Source organism: Dasypus novemcinctus, chromosome 3, assembly GCF_030445035.2.
Source record: "Dasypus novemcinctus isolate mDasNov1 chromosome 3, mDasNov1.1.hap2, whole genome shotgun sequence".
Classification (NCBI taxonomy): domain Eukaryota; kingdom Metazoa; phylum Chordata; class Mammalia; order Cingulata; family Dasypodidae; genus Dasypus; species Dasypus novemcinctus.
Window position 1 is genome coordinate 62,146,465 of NC_080675.1, and position 22,472 is coordinate 62,168,936.

Genomic DNA, 22,472 nt, shown 5'->3' on the forward strand with positions numbered 1-22,472 from the left:
GAGGCCCTAAGCAGCGTCTGAGGGCATAGCAGGCATCCTGAGTCCTGGGGCTGCGTCCCCAGAGCAGAGACACAGCTTGATGCAAATGTGATGGGGGAGGGGCAGAAAAGACTTGTAATGCGTTGCGTCTGTGCACATAGGACTGTTCAAGCTTGTTTCTGACAATCACAGAGATTTCTTTTACTCTGCAAAGTTGGGGGGCCCATATTCCTAGGCCCCCTGATGCCATGCTTATACTCCAGAGGAACATTTCTCCCCTCTTACCATTTGGGTCAGAGAAGCACCCTGAGTGTTCAGTGTGCGTTTCAAGCTAATAGGATATTGGTGAGGACAATAGAGGGGGAGGATTTGAAGCACTAACAGAAGAGATGCTGAGCCAGTGTCAAAGATTTAATTAACTTGTTAATGAGGGAATCTGCAGGAAGACAAAGCTGTTTATGCAAACAAAAGAGGATATGAGAACAAAGATTTTGTTCAGAGAACAAAAAGGAATGCTGAAGTAAGCTAAGTGAGATATAAAATTGATTAATATTCTACAGTTCGGTTCCCGGTGCCTCCTAAAAAGAAGACAAGCAGGCACAGAGAGCACACAACGAATAGACACAGGGAGCAGACAGCGAATGCAACAACAAGGTGGTGGTGGTGGTGGATAAATAAATAAATCTTTTTTAAAAATGTCCTACAGGACACAAAATCATAACCTTTGGGGTGATGTTTTCTATCAGATAGAAATCATTTGCATCTCTACTGAACAGAAAGGGTCTGTTTTACATTTTAACAGTTTCTACATAGTATCGTCTAATTTTATAGAGTAATAAGTAATAGTATGTAAATAGTAAGTCAAGCAAACTTACCTTCCCCTAGAGAGCCAGAGGACCTGTAGACAGGCTCATTAGTCACCATTAATTAACACTGAAATGACTCACCGTCATCTTTTTGCTTCCTTTTTCCCCCCACCCCCAAGTTTAAGTTTTAGATAATTCTTAACAGAGAGGACAAAGGAACTAACAGAAAAATGTGCTTCTAGGTTATGAAAGACGGAAAAACAGTAACGACTATGGGAGCCACAATTCCTGAGGCGCCCAATGCTGGGCTCCACCAGGCTCGGCAGCTCACCGGCACTGCAACCTTAAATCTTATCTCCCTGGATCTCAGGGGCCTCATCTATAAAACAGGGGCATTAAATGGCACTCTAGGCAGGACTTTGCTCCAAGGGTCATTTTCAAAAGAAAAGCTGCACAACCTCCACCCCTTTTATCTGTACTAATCTTGAGAGAGAAAGCAATTTACGTGCAAATATTCTTGGGCTGGGGAAGGATCGTTTTGACTGCTCCAGAAAACAACACCCAATCTTGTATATTTACAGACTAGGGAGGAGAGCGGAAGTGGGAGTTGGCCTCCCAGGAGCTCGGCGGCTTTTGCAGGTCGAGCTTCTTCGGTGCAGTGCAGCACAGGAGGCCTTGCCTCGCTGGGCGGCTGATGGGGAGTTCACTCGCCAGCATCACACTTCTTTGTCAAAGTCAGATTGCTCATTTCAAACCTCACTCCCGCTCGAGTGGCGGCTCCTCTCTGGCAGATGGGCGTCCCCGCCCCCCCTGCGGGAACCCACCTTGCTGCTATCTCTGGAGGGTCAGCCCAGGGGCCCCTCCCTGCTGGGGGCCCCCACCGCCCATCCTGCTGCAGTGGCAGGAAACAGAGCCAGCTCAGCAGAAATCCACCCTGCCGTGCCAAAGAAGGACCTGCTGCCTTGTGGGCGCAGGGCCAGAATCTCCCCCACTGTATCAATGAGCCACCCCTTGTTTTGTTAAATACACAATCTGCAGTTTCTGGCAACAATTGCCAGTTGCCATGGGGAGTTTTCTGTTTTGACAGAAGCGGACAGACTGCCACTTGCAGATGGTGGATATTGGTGTTTCTGTTGCAGGTACTCCAGAAGACAGGTGGGTTTTTCCGTCCATTCTCACTTCTCCCAAGCTGTTTGACCTTCACTAAGCCCTAGCTGTTTTCTGTTAGGCTTGAATCAAGGGTACCCTTTTCCCTGTGAGGCGAAAGGATTTTCAGAAAGGTGAGCAGCAACCTCTTCCTCCTTCAGGAACTACTTGAACCTGCCTTTTCTTCATCTCTGGAGCAGATTTGGAATGGTGGAAGGTAAGCCTGGCCGTCTACTTCCTTCTGTCAGCTCCAACTATAACCAGACCCACAAAAGGCAAGAATTAACTCTCTCCAGTTCCTTGGTCCATGCGAGCTTTCCAACAAGAGAATGCACGGCACCAAGGCCACGAAGACAGCAAGGAGCTGTTTGAACCTACAGTTTTAAAACATAATGCTGAACACCAGTCTAAACACAGCTTCTCAAATGGGGGTGGGAGGACCGCAGTGTGGGGTGGGGAGGTTGGGAGAACATTAGTATGTGGGGCAAGACTATTTTTCTTGGCTTAGGACTGGGCTGCACTGCGAGAAGTTTTGCATTACTAGCTCCCCAAGCATTAAATGCCAGTAGCACCTTCCCATTACTGTGAGAACCCAAAACACCAACACCTTAGATCATTTCCTAAAATGTACTCCAAAAGACTTTGGTCCCTTGAGATGTCAACAGATGTATGAAAAAAATGCCATGGTCAATAGCCATGGTGGGTTTGTGAAATGCTGGATTAAAGAAAGGGAGCAGGATTTCTTTAGCTAATTCTCAGAACCTTTAATATGTAAGTGTATATTTTGAATCACCATGAGGGGGATAGTCCCCACGTATGCAGATTCCCAAGGTTAACTGACAATGAAATTCTCTTTGGGATTCCCGTTGGGTAGAACCCACTTTGGGTGACTCCTTTTTTTTTTTTTGGTTTTTATTGTGGTAACATATAATCAACATAATACTTCCCATTTTAACTACTTCCAAGTACACAATTCAGCGGTATTAACTGCATTCACAGTGTCGGGCCCCCCCTTGATAACCATGCTGAGCACTCCCGAGCAGGGTACTTTTGTATCCCCCATCAGCTGGAGCCCAGGGCTGAGCACTCAGAAAGTCCTAAATTGACTGAACTGAGCGCCTTCAGAACCCTGGCAAACTAGAATGTGCAAAGATACCCGGAAGGAGGACTGAGCGTCAGGAAACCACGGCAAAGATAACCTCACAAAGAAACCAGTGTGAAGTGGTTCCACAAGATCAAAGTGTTCCACAAGATGGTACAATGATGGATATAGGACATGTTAAATTTCACCAAAAATGTATAAAAGTGTATAGTCTAAAGTGTAAACCATAATGTAAACCATAATGTAACTAAACATTTAGAAAAATGTACAGTCCAAATTATAAACCATAATGTAAACCAAAATGGAACCATATGGTAGCTATTTTCAATACCTGTACATCAGCTGCAGCAAATATAACATGAACATGTAAAAAGATCATTGCTGGGGAAGGGGGAAAAGGGTTTGATGTTGGGTATATGGGAGTCCCCTATATTGTATATGTGACTTTACTGTGATCTAGAACTTTTTTGAAGACAAAATTAAAAAAAAAAAAAAGATGTAGACATTGAGGAAGGAATGAAAGAAATTGCCTTGCCACTGTACATATAGGGCAACACTTATTACAGTGATGAAAGGCAAAATGTCAAAAACAAAGTTTTATGATATTTTTCATTTTTTAATACTTTTTTTACTGTATTTATTTTTTTACTATATTTTAGTTTTTCTAAATTAGTATGTATTCTATTTCTAATCTTTATAAACTATCATTACTATTTCATTTTCCTACTAATTGAGTCTGGCAATATATTAGGCTTCGTTGTTGAAAAAGTTTTGAACTGCAAAGGGACTCAGCTATGGCAGGGGAGGAACACTGTTGTGGGGTGTTGTTGATGGGGGACACATGGTTGGGAAGGAGTTCTCCAGGACATGTATACAGGGTATATAAAAATGTTTGGATATTCGTTGGGTATTTTCATAGTAGTTAGAATTTTAATAATAATAAAAAAAGAAAGAAACCAGTGTGGTAGGGCTCATGGGACATGTGAAGTGATGAGTCCCGCTCTTGGGGAGGGGCAGGCGGGGGCCTTGGGTTTGCGTGGTTCGGGGAAATGAAATAACCCTGGTGGATGGAGGGGAAGTATGGGGGGATGAAATTATTCAACTACTGACAGATGGACTGGAGGTCTCTTCTCCTGCCGGCCTGGCAGCCTCTGCATGGAAAGCCTTGCCTGGGAGATGGCTTACAGCAGTTCTGAAGAAATGCTGGAAATAAAAACCCAGGCAGATATAATGGCAGTGAGTCACAGTGAACCGACAACCATCAGGTGCTCAGGACTGAAGCCGAAGTCAGGAGACGCGCAGAGCGAAGAGCAGGACTATTCTGTTGTGCAAAACACAAAGAGCAGAGTGTTCAAGCGAAAGGATCAGATTTCTCAAAATGGAAGGCAGAGCTGAGCTTCAGGCTTCGCTCCAAGGTCAGGGGCACAAAAACCTGCCTATTCCCATCCTGGAGGGTGCCACCTAAACACACCCATTTCACCCAGGGCCTGCCTGGGCAGGAGGCCAACGATCTGTTGCTTCCCGTGGAAGGCTGTGTGTCAATGTCCCAGCACCTCACCCACACCCTCCCAGGCTTGTAAATTTGGGTTCTACTCTCCTCTGGTTCTCGGTGCTAGTGAAACTTCTCTCTGAAATAGTTTCATTTTCCAGTTTAACCAGGCTGGCCAGCGCCTGAGGCCCTGTGTTTAAGGTCACAGCTCCTTCAAAGAGAAGACAGGCTTCCCCTGGGCTAGCGAGCTCGGAGGGGGCTGTCTCAGCCTGCTGGACAGCCCAGAGTGGTGAGTTTTCTGTTGTTTTAAGTCTGGGCCACTTCTTTTGCTCACAGGTCACAGTCAGGCTTATTAAACTTGGATGATAGTAAACAAATAGCTTGCTGGGTAATTAAAGCCATAAGTCTGGAGGCCTGGATGGGTTCTAGCTCTGGAATCTCCAGTAGCCTGCTCCGTGGGCAAATACCCCTGGTCCTCACCACAGCAGGAATGCGTCTGTGACTGAGAAGCCCTCTGTGGTGAACGCGACCACTTCTCAAGTCACTTCCCCACGTCCGTTTCTTCATCCCCCAGTCCAGCGTCCCCGTGCACTGCAAGGAGGAAATCTAAAACCCTGGCCACAGCACAGGCCATACTCCCCGCCCTGCTGCTGACAGGAACATGATATAAAGTTTCCAACTAAAACCAAAGTTACTCAGCAGAGCTTCCTGCCCCGCAGCCATGCTGGAGGTCGCAGCGTCCCTCCCTCAGCTCTCTGTGTTCTGTGAAGCTTCTCTGCGTAAATCACTTGAGAGCCTCCCCACTTCCGGGGAGAGATGGCTGATAACTTCAAAGCAGACAAGGCCGCAGCTGAGACGACCTGGGCTGCTTCAAAGGCTGTGACTCTTCCCTGTCTGAAGCTCCCTGTGGACTTTTCTCCCCCATTTCTGAAAAAAAAAAAAGACAACAAAAACAAAACCACGAACTGCTGTTTAAGCTTACAGTGTCCCCAGAGGAAGTCTGTGTTTCTATCTTTAATCTGGGGCCTGAGGATGTGGCGGACCCTCTCCATAGCCGAGACACTTTTGCGCAGTTTTAGGCTCTGCGGGGGCCTCCGCCCTCCCTCAGACCCCACTCTCTGGCTGCCTTGCGTCCCCCTCTGCCATTGTGCCATCGTCGTCAGCAGCGGCCTGTTCTCCACTGAGGAGACGGTGGAGGAGCCCAGCACGAGGAGCAAAAATAACCTGGACTTGTACTTTTTAGCAAGAATCTCTTTCCACTAAACTGTAAAGCTCTGGAGGGCAGATGCTCTCTGACTTTGAATCTCATGGTCTTACTGTAACGCTTGGACACAGTAAATATTCTCAGAAGACTGTATTTGTTGGATTATTATAATTCCTGGGGGAAAAAAATTAAAGGAGTCATTTTGTTCCGAAAATACCCTGTGTGCAAACATGTAGGCCAAACGCGTTGAGAAATTGCCCGGGTATCGTCTCTATCTCCCCTCACCAGGAAGTCGCGTTACCGAACCGCTTGTCTCATCCACCATCTTATCTGTGTTCGGCAGACTGAGGCGCAGCAAACCAGACGAGCCTTCAGGAGCCTTTCAGGTTGACAGAGCATTCGAGGCAAAGAAATGCCACCGAGCTCTCGAGCAAAGTGAAAAGTATGAAAATGTTCATCCTGTGACGCGGCCCCGCGCCTCGGCCTTGCCCTAGACGTCAGGGTCTGCGTCCGGTCTCGGCCGCCTCTGCTGTGGCTGGGAAGCCCCTCGCCGGGACTTCCTGGCCGGCCGGGCCCAGGAGGGAGGAGGAGGCCCGCGGGCGAGCGCGGCGAGGCTGCACGCGGCGAGGCTGCACGCGGCGAGGCTGCACGCGGCGAGGCTGCACGCGGCGAGGCTGCACGCGGCGAGGCTGCACGCTGCGCGCCCGGGGTGACTGCGGCCGGGCCCCGGGCAGGGGAAGTCGCCGTGTGGACGTCCCCTCCCAGGAGCGGCTTCTTTGACCTTGCCCAACCCCCAAACGCACACTCCAACTTGAAAAAAGTATCTTTCTCTGCATGACCCTGAAGGAGGATCCTTACCGTACTTGCCTCTCCTGCTAGATTTCCTTTTTTTCCTGGGGAGGAACATAAGCTACCAACATCGCAGGGCTTTTCCTCGTCGAATCGCTCCTGCTTAACAAGTCAAAGGAAAAAAATGTTGCGGTAAAACCACCTACTGACATAAATTTAAGCAAGAATGGAGCGAGTTCCTGCCAGTGGCAGATGATCAGTTAAAAATTTAAAAAAAGGATGTGCTGACAAGGCAGCTATTAAGGGCAAGGACAACCACCAATTTAATGAAGGGTAGTGGGTTTGCTTATTTACATTTTTTTTTAAATACCAAAACTCACTGATCCCTTACTTGAAATAATACCAGATAGTAGCATTAGGGTGGTAGAAAGAAGCCAACCACTTCCTGGCAAGTAAAGAATATTTCATTTTATTCTACTTTTCTAGCGTTTGGAAGTCTCTTGTAGTAAACTCTAAGTTGGGCTGACCCCTATCGAAAGAAATCATCCTGGATTTGCTAATCCCCAGAAGGGGACAGGGGTCGATCACTAAGAGCAATGGCACTGCGCCCCTGTGTCCCGGGCCATCTGCTGCTCCCAGGCCAGGGCACCTGGCCTGGAGGACTACGTGTTGGTCACAAGGAGCCATCTGGCTGCCTGGCGGGAGGAGCGCATGGGGGCAGGTGTCAGGGACGTTAGGGCATTACCACTGACCTTTGCCAAGAAGCAGGTTTGGTTTTATTGAGAAGGGCTGAGCCTGGTGGTGAGAATGCATCTTCTTGGTCCAGATCTCTTTTCAGGGACTACGTTCAAAATTCTCAACCTCAAAATTGAATATTCTCTTGAGCAGTGGGGTCTACGTTGCATCTGGGTTGCTCTGGGACCTTGTCCTGACCAATCCCTCCCCATCTGCATTTCTTGCACTCCCATACGTCTTTGGCCGATCACAGTGGCAGGACCAGTGCTTGGCTTGTACAGGTTTTTGTTGTTGTTTTAAATAAATATACCGTTTAAGTAAAAATAGAGCTCAATATACAATGTACCTTGCTTCCACACATAGTACCACCCCAACATTTTGCTATGTAGAAATTCTGGAACCACAGCAGATCCACTTGTGACATGTGTCACATACATGTGTCATAAGTAATTTGTTTCAAATATAGTATCAAAGGACAAAAACGATTGACCCTTGAAATAGAAATTAAAGGGAGCGGATGTGGCCCAAGTGGTTGAGCTCCCACCTCCCACATGGGAGGTCCTGGGTTTGGTTCCTGATGCCTCCTGAAAAAACAAAAAACAAAAAAAAACAGCAAGCAAAACAAACCAAAAAACCAACTCAGGGGAGCCAAAATGCCTCACTGGTGGAACGCCAGCTTCCCATATACACGGTCCCGGGTTCTATCCCCGCCCCCGGTACCGCAAAAAAATAAAATAAAATAAAATAAATTACAGCTCGAGGTCGTCCATGTTACAATGTACTTCTTTGTTATTTGGGTTTGAATTTGTTTTCTAGCGTGGAAGGAGAAGGTGTTCAGCCTGTACACTGGGGGACACACTTAGCCCAAGGAGTTCCAGGAGTGGACACTGCGGCGTCATCCGCACTGCGTGTAACCGTGGATGAAGGAGGGGCAGCTGAGAGGTAGAGAGAAGCCGAGGACAGCCCGCTCCACGGTGCTGCAGTGGGATGCCATGCAGCAGCACAGAATGTGGGCTTCTAGGGCTTTAGAAAACCAGAAACTTCCATCCCTTTCCAATAAGGAAAAACACCAAACATGAGGCAGATTTAAGCTCTTGACACTCTGCTTATTTAGAAGCAAAAAATCAGCACACCCAGGCAGGTCCTTGGGGCCCAGGCTCTCTACTCCAACTCTAGGACTGTAATTTGCTTGGTCTGTGGAACTATCTAAATTAACTGCATCATCATTTTAAGACTAGGAGAATCAGGTAAAATTGTGATTTCTGATTTCTTAGAAAAATCAGAATTTCTGGCAATACCAGACTCGCATTTCCCCATGGCAACAATGGGCAGGAGCAGGCAATAGCAGCCTGTATTAGCCTCGTACACCTCTCCTGCTCACTGCCCGCCCCAACACACACCCATTCACCACCTCACTTCCCATACTCAGCTCCACCTCCCCGTCCCCCACCCCATCCTCTCACCCCCAGCCCACCCTGCCCACTTCCTGCTTCGTGTGTCCACTGCCCAACTCCTGCCGTGGACCACTGCTCCCTGATTCTTCCTGCCACTCGGAAGAAGTCCGAAACACGCGTTTCCTGCATCGATGTCAGCCTTCACAGGCAGCGTGTGTACCTGCCTCGTCTCCCACACAAACACAAAAGTCTCCTGCCCTTTAGTAAGCGAGAGAATGTCAGCATTAATCCATAACTGAGACTTCTGAAAGAAGTGCTAAAGGCAGTTTGGGCCTCAGCATTCCACAGCTCCTCATTAAAATGGGGACTTTTTGAACTCCAGGACAGCTGGAGACACATGAGTATGAGCTCAAAAGCTCACATGAAGAGTGCCAGCATCACGGTGACAAGGCTGTCCTGTGGGGATTCTTAATTGCCTCTGCCAGCCCAGGGAAAGTGTATCTGATGTGGCGGACCACAGCACGAAGGCAAAAAAGCCCCAGACCCCCAGAGGCACGTCGAGGGGTGATTATCGTCAGGGCCGAGGCAATGCTGACGCCTGGCCGGCACAAGGAGCCAGCCCCAAGACCATGCCATCTACCCAGAGCCTGAGCACAGGTAGGTGCATGCTCTGAGATGCATAACTGCTCCCTGGGATTGCATGCGGATTCTCTCCTGGATGCCTGGGTTGACTGGGAGCACAGCCAACTCCCTTGGGCTGAATTATACGGAATGTGCTAAAAGGGGCTTTGGAATCAGAAAACATTAGAGCCCCACAAGGCACCTGCTCCAGGGTTCCCCACCCTGGTTGCTCTTTAGAATCACCTACAACACTTTGAAAATACAGATTTCCAGGCTCCACACCTTACCCCCACAGTGATGCCCGTGTTCTCAGAGCAGTCAGGTTTGCAATCACTGATATAATCCAAGCCCTCCCTTCTTTGGCTTCAGCAGGACAGGACTAGGTTAGGTCACTTTTCCAGAGTCACACGGCTGGGTTGGCTGGACAAGTCTATTGATTAGAATCCAGGACTTTTACTACAACACACATGCTGGGGGATGTGCTCCCAGGGAGCCACCAGATTACCCGAGATTTTGGGGATGGGAGCAAGAGGCACAGTCTATGTGCATGTAAAGTTACTGGAGATTCTTTTCCCAACACTGGCTTCTGCTGTGGTTTATGACCAAGATGCCCCTGTCTGAAGTTCCACTGAACAAGCGATTCTGCTTCCACCTCTGAAATGATCAGTTTCACTTGCCCTTTGAGAGATGGGAGAGAGCACAGAGCCTGTGTGAGTAGACGTTTCTGTACCTTAGTTTACCGCCAATTAAAATACTTAGGATGTGGATTTGGATCAGGGGATAGAGCGTCCACCTACCACATGGGAGGTCCCAGGTTCAAATCCAGGGCCTCCTTGACCCATGTGGAGCTGGCCCATGCGCAGTGCTGATGCGCGCAAGGAGTGCCCTGCTATGAGGGGTGTCCCCCATGTAGGGGAGCCCCACACACAAGGAGTGTGCCCCATAAGGAGAGCTGCCCAGCACGAAAAAAAAGTGCAGCCTGCCCAGGAATGGCGCTGCCCACACAGAGAGCTGACACAACAAGATGACGCAACAAAAAGAAACACAGATTCCCCGTGCCACTGACAAGAATACAAGCGTTCACAGAAGAACACACAGCGAATGGACACGGAGAGCAGACAACTAGGGGAGGGGGGAAGGGGAGAGAAATAAAAGTAAGTCTTAAAAAAAATGCTTAGGATGGCTGGTGCTTGTACGTGTGCTTCTTTGGGGCTCTGCAGCCCAACGGAAGGATGGCACAAAGGCATCCCGTGATTCCCGCCTAGGGAGGGACAAATGCTTTCTGTGCCCACGAGGAGGTATGCTTAAAGCCACGGCTGCTCGTGCCCCACGCATTAATAATCTTGATATAAAAACACAACGTGGGTCCTCTGGCTACCCTCCTCACCTTCCAGGAAGGGAGGCCTGTCTTCTCATTTCTGGAGGGCTGGGGGGGGTGCTGGTCTTGACTCGGACTGTTATTTAACGTCATCTGGAATTTTCTAGCTCTGCACTAACCTTATGGTTCAAGTAGGGTTTGTGAGGCCTGGGACTCTCCTCTGCCCACAGTCTCATCTGGTGGGGAGGTCTATGCATATTAGGACAAAAGTTGGATACCAACTGGGGAAATAATTCATCATTCAGAGAACAGTAAAGTACAGACATGACGTTGCCTCTGGTAACAAAGTCCAGATAGCCTCGTGATCCCACAGAGCCTGGCCTTGCCAACTTCTGTGCATTCGGGTCCCATTAAAATGCAGACAGTGATTCCCTGGGGGTCGGCTGCCTCGGGACTCCGCATTTCTAACGTGCCCCCAGGGGAAGCTGCGGCAGCTGGCCCAGGGACAGGTCTCTGAGTGAAACCTCCCAGCCCTCAGGGAGGCCCCAGCCCCCCAGCTTCCCTCTGCTGCCCTCTGGGCTGGGCCTCCCCAGACCCACCCGGGGCCCTCGCGGCCTCTATCCTCGGCCAGTTTCTGGCCGTCTCTCAAGTCTGGGAACCACAGCACCGCTGGTTGCTCCCTAAGGGACACCTTCTGTCCTCAGCTCACTCCACGGGATTTACAGAGCATCTGCAGTGTGGAAGGCCCTGTCCTAAGTGTGAGGGCTTTTACTCTCTCCTGAAGCAAAAGAATAGAACATGGGGAGAAAACAGACAAGGGCTCAAAACTGTGTGTAATCCAGAGTCCCACCAGAGAGAAGCAAATGCACAAGGCGTGGAATTCACCTTTCAGTCAGGAGTGGGCTATTTCCTGAGGGTGATGGAAGGTAAAGTCCCAATTTTGAGGACTGAACAAGATAAAAAATTAAATACCACCACTACTCCTACACAACCACCACTGCCTCTACCTCCACCACCACCATTACCTACTACCACACTATTGCTACTCTAACCGCCTCTTTCTCTACTACACCCCCGCAACAGCAACACCACCACTGCTACAACCCCTACCGCCTCTACTACCACCATCACCACTTCTACTACATAGCCAGCATTGAGTTATCACCATGAGCCAAGCGTTGTGCCAAGCATTTTACATGCATTCTCTCATTTAATCCTCACTATAGCCCTGTAAACGAGCTATTATAAGTATTTCTATTCTATGGATGTAGGAAATGAGCCTCAGAGACGTTAAAGAGCTGGCCCAGGGTCACACAGCTGCTAAGTGAACAGAGCCAGGATTCAGAGCCACAGACCCCAAGGACAAAGCTCTGATAAAAGGATTGATGACGGGTCACTGTCATCATGAGCTAGACCTTCATGTAGCACTGCCTGGTACTTCCTAGTGGGATGTCACACCCGGACGCAGCCGAGGCCAAGGACAGCACGGACGTAACAGCCATGACGCTCTATCTGCTGGGAGGGTAACATTTCCATCAGTTCAGGGACTGCCTCGCACAGCCTGATCAAATTAGTTGTAAAAAGAGAGCAAGTAATGGGTGTGACATAATTTGACATGTACATTTAATTGAACCCCGTGGGAGGAGATTTTAAATAGCGACAAATACCATGCTGTGAATTATCTGGGTTACAAAGCCCTTATTCTCTGACTCATGTAGGAAAAAAAGAATTGTGTCACAAAAAACTGAAAACCCCAAGAAGCCATTCCAGGGTCAGGAGAGCAGCCGGCCAGCTGAATTGAGGAAGATTCTTCCTGGGAGTTTCAGAGATTCCACTCTTATCTCCTACGGTTTTATCCCCAAGGCCCAAGTTATGGACTGCTAACATCACCCCACCCGCTAACATCACCCCACCCCGCCCCCAGAGATTTCCTAACCAGGGAGACCCAGATCCCCAATCGCAAAGCCAACCCTGGTAGACTGAAAAACAGGCACAGCCTGAAGCCTCCATAAGCACCCCCACCCTGCTTCCCTTTCTCGGGTTCACAGACAACAAGCTCCCCAGGGTCCTTCCTGAGGGACCCACACAGGCACACTGTCTCTTGCCATTGCCCTGTGCCCAGTTCCTACTTCCACTCCCTCAACACCCTCAAAACTACCCTGCCCTACTTCCCGTGCCCTCACACTTGCCTCCTGACCTTCACGAAGAGTATTATATGCATCTCACGTGCTGTGTCACGGGCCCTCAGGGCTTAACACGCGTTCATCCTCTCAGGCAAGACCTGCAGCGTGCATAACCATAACGAGCACCTAAAAAATGCCTATTGTTGAATTAATGAACGGCCGTAAATGTAGTAACAGTTCTTTGGAAATTCATGCTTACCCCAAAATGATAAGTGTAATATTGGACTTCAGGCTAGTAAAGACGAAATTTGGGAAGGAAAGGCCTTCCTCCTCCCCCCCCCCTTTTATTTAAATAAAACCTTTAAGATAATACTTCCTGGTGGGTTGGCCAGGAAAGCTCTAGGACACGAGTGTTGGCGGTCTCCTCACATCCATTGCCTTCCTAGCAGAGGGGAGTTCCCAGACTTCCCAGCCATGCAGTTGGGAGGGACTGACCTTGTCACCATTCCCCTGGGGGGGGAGCTCAGTAGACCTAAGCCATCCAGTGGACTCTTCATCCTAGCCACAGTGATGGTTTGGGGATGGCCACTCTAGTCCAGGTCGATCAGATTCAAGGAGATTTTGCCAGGGGCTCTACAAAAGAAGATTTCTCTCTGACTGTACATGAATGAGGAAATATGCCCCTCAGGTTGTGTCTGGCAGTCATCTTGTGATCATTAGGTGAGAGAGCGTAAGAATAAAGCTAGTACCATGGGACACAAGGAAAAGACAGAAAGACAATGGGTGATTGGTGATGACCAGCCTCTGTATCAGGCCTTACCTAAAGACCACTTGACCTCTGGATTTCTTAATTACATAAGAGAATAAAGTCTTCTTTGTTTAAGTCAAATAAGCATGTAACACTGTTATTCCTGTTCCTTTTTATGACTGAGCTCAGATAATATTTTTGTCATTTCAAACCACCTTTATCAGCACAGCTTATTAACTTAAATAAACATACCAAAAAACAAACAAAAACCCTCATTTTTCACTCCTCAGCCAAAGCCTTTCCAAGGCCCCTGGGCTCCTGATGTCCCAGGTGAGTGAGGAAATAACTGTGGTTTAGTCAAGATAAAAATAATTTTCTATTTCATATTAAAAAAAGGCTGGTGTCTGACTGGTATGGGAGCTACAGTATTGTCAAGGTTCCAGGCTTCTATCTTTCTGCTTGGCCATGCTAGCACACCACTTCCACTGGATCACTTCATGGTCCAATATGGTAGGTGGAGCGCCACCCATCACATTGATCTTCCTGTTCCAGGAAGGCACAGGAGGAAAGAAAAAAAGAGGGGGGAAGAAGTGTGTCACACTTAAGGAGTCTTTGGTGAATACTTGCCTAATAATTCCCCCCCCCCAAAAGATTTACTTAATTTATCACACACACACCCTCATTTGCACTCGCTGTTTGCTGTCTGTGTCTGTTCGTTGTGTGCTGTCTCTGTCTGCTCTTTTTTAGGATGCACTGGGAACTGAACCCGGGGCCTCTTATGTGGTAGGCAGGTGCCCAACTGCTTGAGCCACATCTCCTTCCCTGCTCAATAACTTCTGTTCATATCTCACTGCCCCTCCCAACTGCATGGGTGGCTGGGAAGCATAGTTTTTTAGCTGGATACATTGCCACCTAGAATAAAATCTGGACTGTGTTACTAAGAAAAGAGTCTCGAGAAAGTGGATCCTGGGTAGGCAACTAGCAGTTTCTGCCCTACTCTTGCATAAACAAGCTGGGCATCTGTATTCAGTTCCACAGTTTGGTGCCTGTTCCACTAAGGAGACCCCCTGGTTCTTTCCAAAGACTCTTAACATTCTAAGATGGTTGGGTTTTCCCTCTACTCTGTATATCCTTCCCTCCTCACCCACACAAAAGTGGAACAAATAAGAAAAATCAATGTCTGAGAATGCTAACAAAACATGTTGCCTTGAATCCTCCTATAAAAAATACTTCCAGATGTATCTAGTTCCTTCATTCACTTGGATTTTCTCATTTTGATTTTAATTATAAATTGAAAGCTATTGTAACTCATAATTTTACACCATATTATGTCTTTTTCAAGTAAGAACATTATGAGGCAGATGTGAATAATTATCACCTAATTGTGATTTGTTTTTTTAGTTTATGTCTTCAGAGGAACAGCTAAATTAAACTTCAAATCATTGGTTTAAAGCTAGACCTGATATTTTTGGTTTAACCAAGATGGCTTGACTCTGGATTTAGAAAGTTTTGATAATTGATCTAGTCATCCCTTTTATTAGAGATATCCACATATTTTAAAACCAAATTGTGGCAATACTGCATATTTGGGGGCCAGGGACATTCAACATTTTGATGACCACATGATAAACAACAGTGAAAAGGTTTCAGACCTAAGAGACTCTGTTACTATATTGAGAAAGCAGGTAAAGAAACTCCAAAGGAAACTGTCACGTATGTCCTCTCTGCTTTTTCATTTCAAACGACAGATGGTGACATCACAGTTCCCAACCTTCCTCGTATATTATTTGGATTAAATAAATTTGGATTCTCAAGGGAAAATAGGCAACATAAAGTAAAGAGAGGGGCCTTTTGCTGAGAAGCCAATCTGTATTTGAGCATCACACACCTGTCAATGCGACAGGATCCCTGCAGAGAAGACATACCAGGAATGGTTCCCCTCCCTAGGAAGCACAAAGAGAACCAGTATCAGAGCAAGAAGAGGGAACTGGAAGGATATCGGAGGACGTGGCTTTTTCAAGCTGGAGAGAACGTACTGAGGAGGCCAGACAATGAAACGGGACTTATCTCAGAAAGGTCATTTGAAGATGAATTTACCCAGGGATGGCCTCCTCATCTGTCCTTGGGTAGCTGACCGACCAGGTCCCAGCCTGACAGCCTGGGCTTCGTTCCAGGGTTGCATCTCCCCTATGGGCAGCTGAACGTGACCGTGGCAGTAAAGAAACCCTGGGCAGGCCGCTGAGGGTAGGGAGTCTGACCAGAACTCACTGATGAGAAATTGCACTGTCCTCAGAGACACTGTCCTTGGCTTGACTTGAAAAGCCTCGCTTTGTTTTCCATCACAGCCTGGTTTTCTCTCCCCTCCCTGCAGGAGCATTTTGCTCAGAGGATTCTGAGCCAGGAAGCTAGGGCAAGCATGGGGGTGGGGGACACTATGTGTATCATTTTACACAAGGAACATCAGTCATGTACAACTCGCTGTGAGTGACACTGGCAATTCACTTAACTTCTCTGTGCCTCAGCTGCCCCGACAGTAAAGTAGGGATAATAATAGTATTTACCTGTAGGGCCGTTATGAGCTTTAATTAAATCTTTCTTGTAAAGCATTCAAGAACAGTTCCTGGCTCATGGTCAGAGCTCAGTAATGATTAACTTTCAACTATCCTTACAAGTGACAGATGAGCAATTACTTCTCTTGGATTTTCATTTCGCTGAAACACCCATTTACTTCTCAAAACACAGGACAAAGAAAATTAAATGTTTCACTTGGTCTTAGAATTCCTCAATACTGTTAGTAGTTCTTCAGATATCCAGAGATCTGTGTTGACAGATTCTTTTAATTATACCATGCTGATCTGGTTAAGTTTTAATCTAACGGTGAAGGTCTACATCACGTTTGTCAACTATTAGTAAAGGGCTTCAGGAATGTGGATAAAATGTAACTAACGTTATCTTGGTTCAAATTCTTCTTTCTCTCTGTTTTTTTTTTTTTCTTTCTTTCTTTCTTTTTCTTTTTTGTGACCAATGTTGTCTCAATGAACCTTTACAAGGTTTTTGTTTGTTCGTTTTTCTCTTAGTTACGGCAGAAAATGAAATAAGCACATCCAGGCTTTCTCACGCAGAGAGATGGGTGCCAAATCGCGGGTGAAGAGGCCTCGTTTTGGCTTCTGCAGCCACTGTGCAGCACATGTTCTCATGCACACTGTGGACAGTCCATTCGTTCTTGGCAAAGAGAACCACGTTTTCAAAGCTCCTCCCTCTAGCCAGCCTCCCCTTTCTCCTACGCAAACCTCCCCGAAGGCGAGAGGCTCTCGGGATTGAGGGAGGGAGGAGAGGAGCGAACTGCGCTGCAGTGGTCTTGGAGATCACCACTTGCGTGGACCCTGATTTGGGTCAATCACTAAAATCTTTCTCCCCCATCCAGAAGGGAGGCATTTTTATTCAAAATCGTAGAGTAAGGACTTTAACAAGTAATTTGCAAACTTCTCTGCCTCTGGGGAAGACATGTCCGTTCACGCCAGAAAGTTTCCCTCGGTGCCTTGTGTGACACGTTCTGAGCTTCTGCGCTCTCTCGACGCAGCTGAAAAGGAAACAAAGAAGTTTTGCCTCTCTTACAGTGGAAACACAAGCCTTAATCATGTGGGTGGGGCCGGGACTCTCCGTGGAATCCTTAGACTGGATTCTGGGGTGGAAAAGGCAGCAGATTGGTTTCTAGCACCTGGCGCCACTGGGCGTGGCCTCCGGGGCTGGCTGGCGCAGAGCCTCCTTCCCGCGGGGAGGCGAGCTGCGCGCTGAACCGCCCCGAGGTGCTGCAGATCAATACTCACCCGCCACCAGCATTTTGGAGCACAGTTACCATGGTAATATTGTCAGCCCCAAATGACTGTCATGAGGTGAAAAAATCCTCTTAAAATAAATGAATCCAGAAAAGGTATATTTATAAACCTCTTACAAACACCTATCTGGCCCCAAAAGTAGAGCGTGTTCTTTAAACTACGGGAGGAAACTTCATGGCATAGAAATTTTTTTTTCTTTCTTTTTTTATTATTTTTTTCTTTTATTAGAAATTTTCTTGAATTAAAAGAGTTGTTATTCTCACCGCCCAAAAAATGGTCTCTAAAAATAGCTAACTTGGATTAACAAAAGGGGGAGGGGTGATTCTAAGGAAATATGGGTTTGTACATGTAGGTATTAGACAGCTGTGATGATAATACTCCACACTAAGCTACCAAAAGCTTATTTACAACTAGAAAAATGGTACTTGATTGGGACAAAAGACCCCAATTTTTTTTTAAGATTACTTATTTCTCTCCCCATACACACACACTCCACCCCCCATTGTCTGCTCTCTGTGCCCATTTGCTGTGTGTTCTTCTGTGTCTGCTTGTATTCTCATTAGGTAGCTCCAGGAACCCATCTTGCGACCTCCTGGAGTGGGAGAAAGGCGATTATTCTTTTGAGCCACCTCAGCTCCCTGATCTGCTGTGTCTCTTATTATCTTTTCTCTGTGTCCCTTTTTGTTGCATCATCTTGCTATGCCAGTTCTCTGCGAGGGCCAGTACTCCTGAGCAGGGCAGCACTCCTGTGCAGGGCAGAACTCTGTGCAGGTCAGCACTCCACTTGGGCCAGCTTGCCACACAGGCCAGCTTGCCTTCACTAGGAGGCCCTGGGCATCGAACCCTGGACCTCCTATATGGTAGATGGGAGCCCAATTGCTTGAGCCACATCCGCTTCCCCCAATTTTTTTTTTTAATATCTAAGTTGTACAAATTAGTCCTAGCAGGATCAACAAATAAAGTGCCATAAAATTTGTTACACAATGGGAAAAAGACATTGGTTACAAATTAGACAAAGCACATGGGCACAGTTTTTGCCTTGGTCTTGGGAAGCCCCATCCCTCTCCTGCTTCTACTTCCTAACAGAGCCACAGTTCTATTTAGAGTAGCAATGTGCCCAACAAAAAGATTTGATTTCATGGCCTCTCTTGCATCTAGAGGTGGCTGCATAATATGGTGCCAGCCAGTAAGATATAGGAACAAGTCCCTGTGGTAGTTTGAAGCTGGGTGGGCCCCAGATGATCATGTGCTTAGAGCTAATCCATTCCTGTGTGTATAAAACTATTGTAGATGGGAACTTCTGATTAGATCACTTCAGTAGGGCATGGCCAAGGTGGCTCTTAATCCTTTTACTGGAGACTTTATCAATGGAAGAATAAAAGCCTCACACATAGAAAAAAGCTTCAGAGACAGAGAGACCCCAAGTGGCTGAGACAGAGGTCCCAGAGGCAGAGACTAGAATCAGCAGAGCACAGAGGCACGGAAAGAGGCTTCCCGAGAGGCTGAAAGGAATGAGCCTGGAGGAGAGGGCAGAGAAACCTGGGCAGGCCGCTGAGAGTAGGGAGTCTGACCAGAACTCACTGATGAGAACCTGCACTGTCCTCAGAGACACTGTCCTTGCCTTGAAGAGCCTAGCTTTGTTTTCCATCACGGCATACCACAGCCTGGTTTTCTCTCCCGTCCCTGCAGGAGCATTTTACTCAGAGGATTCTGAGCCAGGAAGCTGGGCCATATGCCCAATCACCCACAGCTGAGCTCGGGGAGAAAGTAGGCCTGGAGGAGAAGGCAGAGGCCGGCAGAGCCACCATTACGCCCTGCTGTGTGCCTGACCGCCCACAGCTGCACCTTGGTGAGACAGCATCTCTCCCCAATATCTTGATTTCGGCACCTCCTGACCAGGACTGTAAGCTTTTAACCTAATAAATCCCATAAAACCCAATCCGTTTCTTACACTGGCAGCCTTTACCAAACTAAAACAGTCCCTGAGGGGGATTATTGTTGGTAGACAATTCTATGATCTCCAACGTTTTTGTACATCTTGCAAGCAGAAGCACTGACTGCCTTTTGTTTCAGACAATCTTTCCAAGGATGTTTGTTTGGCATAGAACCTTGGAAGATAGAAATATTTTCTCTCCAGAGCAAAGGAGAGGTTTACTTAGAGATTTGGAGGATAGAGATAATGTTTCCATCCAGAGCAAAAGGCACGTCTGTTTACTACCCAATATACAAGATTGAGGGTCCCTGAGCTCAGATTTCCACTTCTCTAAGGCAACTAGCTGTGAGTGCAGGCATTCCTGTGGCCACATCTGTAGCACCCCCATAAGATTTGGAAGGGGGAATGCCACAAATATGCTGATGCTCGCGCTGCTTGCTGTGCTGTAAGGAGTAAGCCCTGTGGTCTCTCGCCCAGGGGTCTCATGTTTTCTGCTAGTCTCTATGAAATCATGGCCGGTTAGCTGTCAGCTCCTAAGTAGAATACAATTGCAGACACTTTACAGGACTTGGCAGAATATTCCTCCCAGGATAAAAGAGTACGGGAGGAGAATGCTCTTGCCCCTTTACCCTTCTTTGTTCCTGCCTTGAATGCAGCAGCCATCTTGGTTCCACGAGGTGACAGCACGAGGACAAGAGTCTACATGCTAAGGAGGGCAGAGAGGAAAGATTTGGAGTGTGGGTCCCTGCGAGAAAGTTACCGTGCCGACCCTGGATCACATAATTTCAAACTTCTTGTTATATGAGATAAATAAGGACCTATTTGTTTAAGCCAATGTTCTTTTTTTTTCCCCAAAAAACAAATGCATTGCTAGAGTTTGTGTCAAACATAGTGACTTTGTAATTTGGGCTAGTATATTGCTACCCTCCTTTCTCCTCGAACCTGATTTTATCTTTCTATATATTAACATGACTGTATGTATCTCTTGTAAGGAAACGCAACTCCTTTTGGGAAAGATGTAGGACAACAATCAATTCAATAAATTTGAATTTGTTGGATCAAATTTACTCTTGAGTGTTTAAAAGCTCTCTCTCAAATTATTAATCCAGAGATGATAAGAGCAATAGGATTTCCCCATTTTGCAAATTTTTACCACATGCAAATCTTTACCACATACCATTTATCCAGCTCATAGTAGCCTCTCATAGTAGCCTCTCAAATATTTATTGACCCAGTGTTCCTGAAATGTCTCTCTTTATAAAGTATATTAGTTATGCCCAAAGAAAATTAAGATTTCACAGAGAGTATTTCAAAGCATTAATTCTATCACTTGACTTTAATAAGTGTTTTATGATAAGACCGCAGCTCAACCACTAAGAAATTACTTCTTTTCTCCTTTGCTCCTAATGGCTATAAAATGTGCATAATTTAACAACAGAATCAAAAGAATCCACTCAACCTCAAAGACTGGTTCAATAGGATACCGGAAGTAATGACAATTGTCATCAGAAATGAAAATATCTTTGTATGCCATGTTCAGAAATTATTCTTAGCACATTGGATATACTCTGAAACTTGAATCAAGAAGAAAAATTAATGAATAAGGTGAGACTATAGAAAGACATTTTAGATCCTCACACCAAAAATGATAAACTAAAAGATACTGTGCTCAGTAAGATGAGTTACAAACACCCTTAATATTATCTTCAGTACATGTAATGATTGCTAATTTCTGCTGCAAAACATAAACTATGTGAAATTACCTATATGTGTTCTTTTCGTAGGCTAACTTCTGTTTAATAAAATAAAATTAAAAAACCCTCTGAAACAAATGAAAACCATAAAAGTGAACTTTGTTTGTTTGTTTTAGGAAGAGAAGAAAGAACAGATTTTAAATTTTGTTTGTGGATTTTGTTTTGTCTTTGCATTCTGTACACCCTGCCTGTCTGCTTTGAAGCAGTGACTGCGAATCCCCCACGTCATTGCCTAAGCCCTTTGGGCTGTGGGTTTGATTTGTCACATGCCTCAGGAGATCCTATGCCATTTGCAAAGATTTCTGGTTTGACAATTTTAGTCCAATTTTTCAACTCTCAGGGGTGTGTATCACCAGAACTTCCCTCCTACCCTCAAGGATATGTTGAATGAGCATTTGTTTGTGCAAATATTATTCTAGGACTCTTCTACTCTTATCATCCACGTGCTTTCCTTCCTGTATATTTCACAAGGTGGCATAGAGATTTCTGATTCAGCAGTTAAAATGGTCTGTGCATTAGTTATCACTTCCTTGTGACCCACTTTATACACAATAATTCATTCTGGCACTGAAAGTTCAGGTTTCAAAAAATTCCTAGGACAAAAGCATGTGTCTCGGTAAAAAAAAAAATTGAGGGAAAAGATACTGACTGCGTATCTATTGATATTATTCAAAGGACCCCAGGGGCAGGCATCACAAATCAGCCCTGAGACTTCCCATCTCGTTTACTATCCTGCAAAATCTGTTAAATTATACCCTCTTCAGTTATTCCACGCCCATAATAATCCCACTTTTTCTACGTCCTCTACTCTTTACCTTACTAAGAAATACATCTCTGTATTGAAGTCATCAAAGACTGAAGCCTGCTGTACATCATCACTATGCAAAGAGCAACAGGCGGCCTCTGCCCTCAAGAGGCTTATATGCCACTGCAGTTCCTCTCACACTTCAGTGTGTTCAACGAGCACTAAGTGCTTGTGAAATGCAGATTCCTGGGCCCCACCACCAGAAAATTTGAAACAGTAGGTCTGCCCTCTTAACAGCTCCCCTAGATAATTCTGAAGCATGGATACCCAGACCACATTTGAGAAACACTGTGGCTCGTGGGGAGGCAATGGAATATCTTCTGTGCTATACTGAGGTAGTCCCAAAGCACTGAGACAAGATGGGTCTAACAGATTGAGGGAAAGCTTCAAGGAAAGGCCAAGACGGGTCTGAGAGACTGAAGGAAGGCTTCATGGAAGAGGAGCTTTCAAAGGAGAGTTGAAATTAGACAGGTGGGAGGCGCAACAGGTACCGTCACTGCTGCCGCCCTCCCCTGAAGGTGAGAACAAGCCTTTGGATCACATTTCTCCATCCAGGGGGCCTTTGTAGCATTTGGGAAGGACAGGAGACTCTGGGAGGATCCAGATGGATGATGGCTTTCCTGGGCAGTCCCCCCTCCCCCTTCACACACACACACACACACACACACACACACACACACACACAGAGCC

At 46.6% G+C, this 22,472-nt stretch overlaps 1 long non-coding RNA gene across 2 annotated transcripts; it reads left to right on the forward strand.

Annotated features, from left to right (window-relative positions):
- The first annotated feature begins 1,435 nt into the window (after positions 1 to 1,435).
- Positions 1,436 to 20,242, forward strand: LOC131277935 (uncharacterized). 2 transcript variants are annotated; one of them, XR_011648348.1, is made up of 4 exons: positions 1,436 to 1,940; positions 2,093 to 2,148; positions 18,980 to 19,139; positions 19,880 to 20,242. It is a non-coding gene; the product is annotated as an uncharacterized lncRNA (long non-coding RNA). The 2 variants fall into 2 exon arrangements; XR_009185002.2 differs by lacking the exon at positions 1,436 to 1,940 and having other exon boundaries at positions 1,951 to 2,148.
- The last annotated feature ends 2,230 nt before the right edge of the window (positions 20,243 to 22,472 follow it).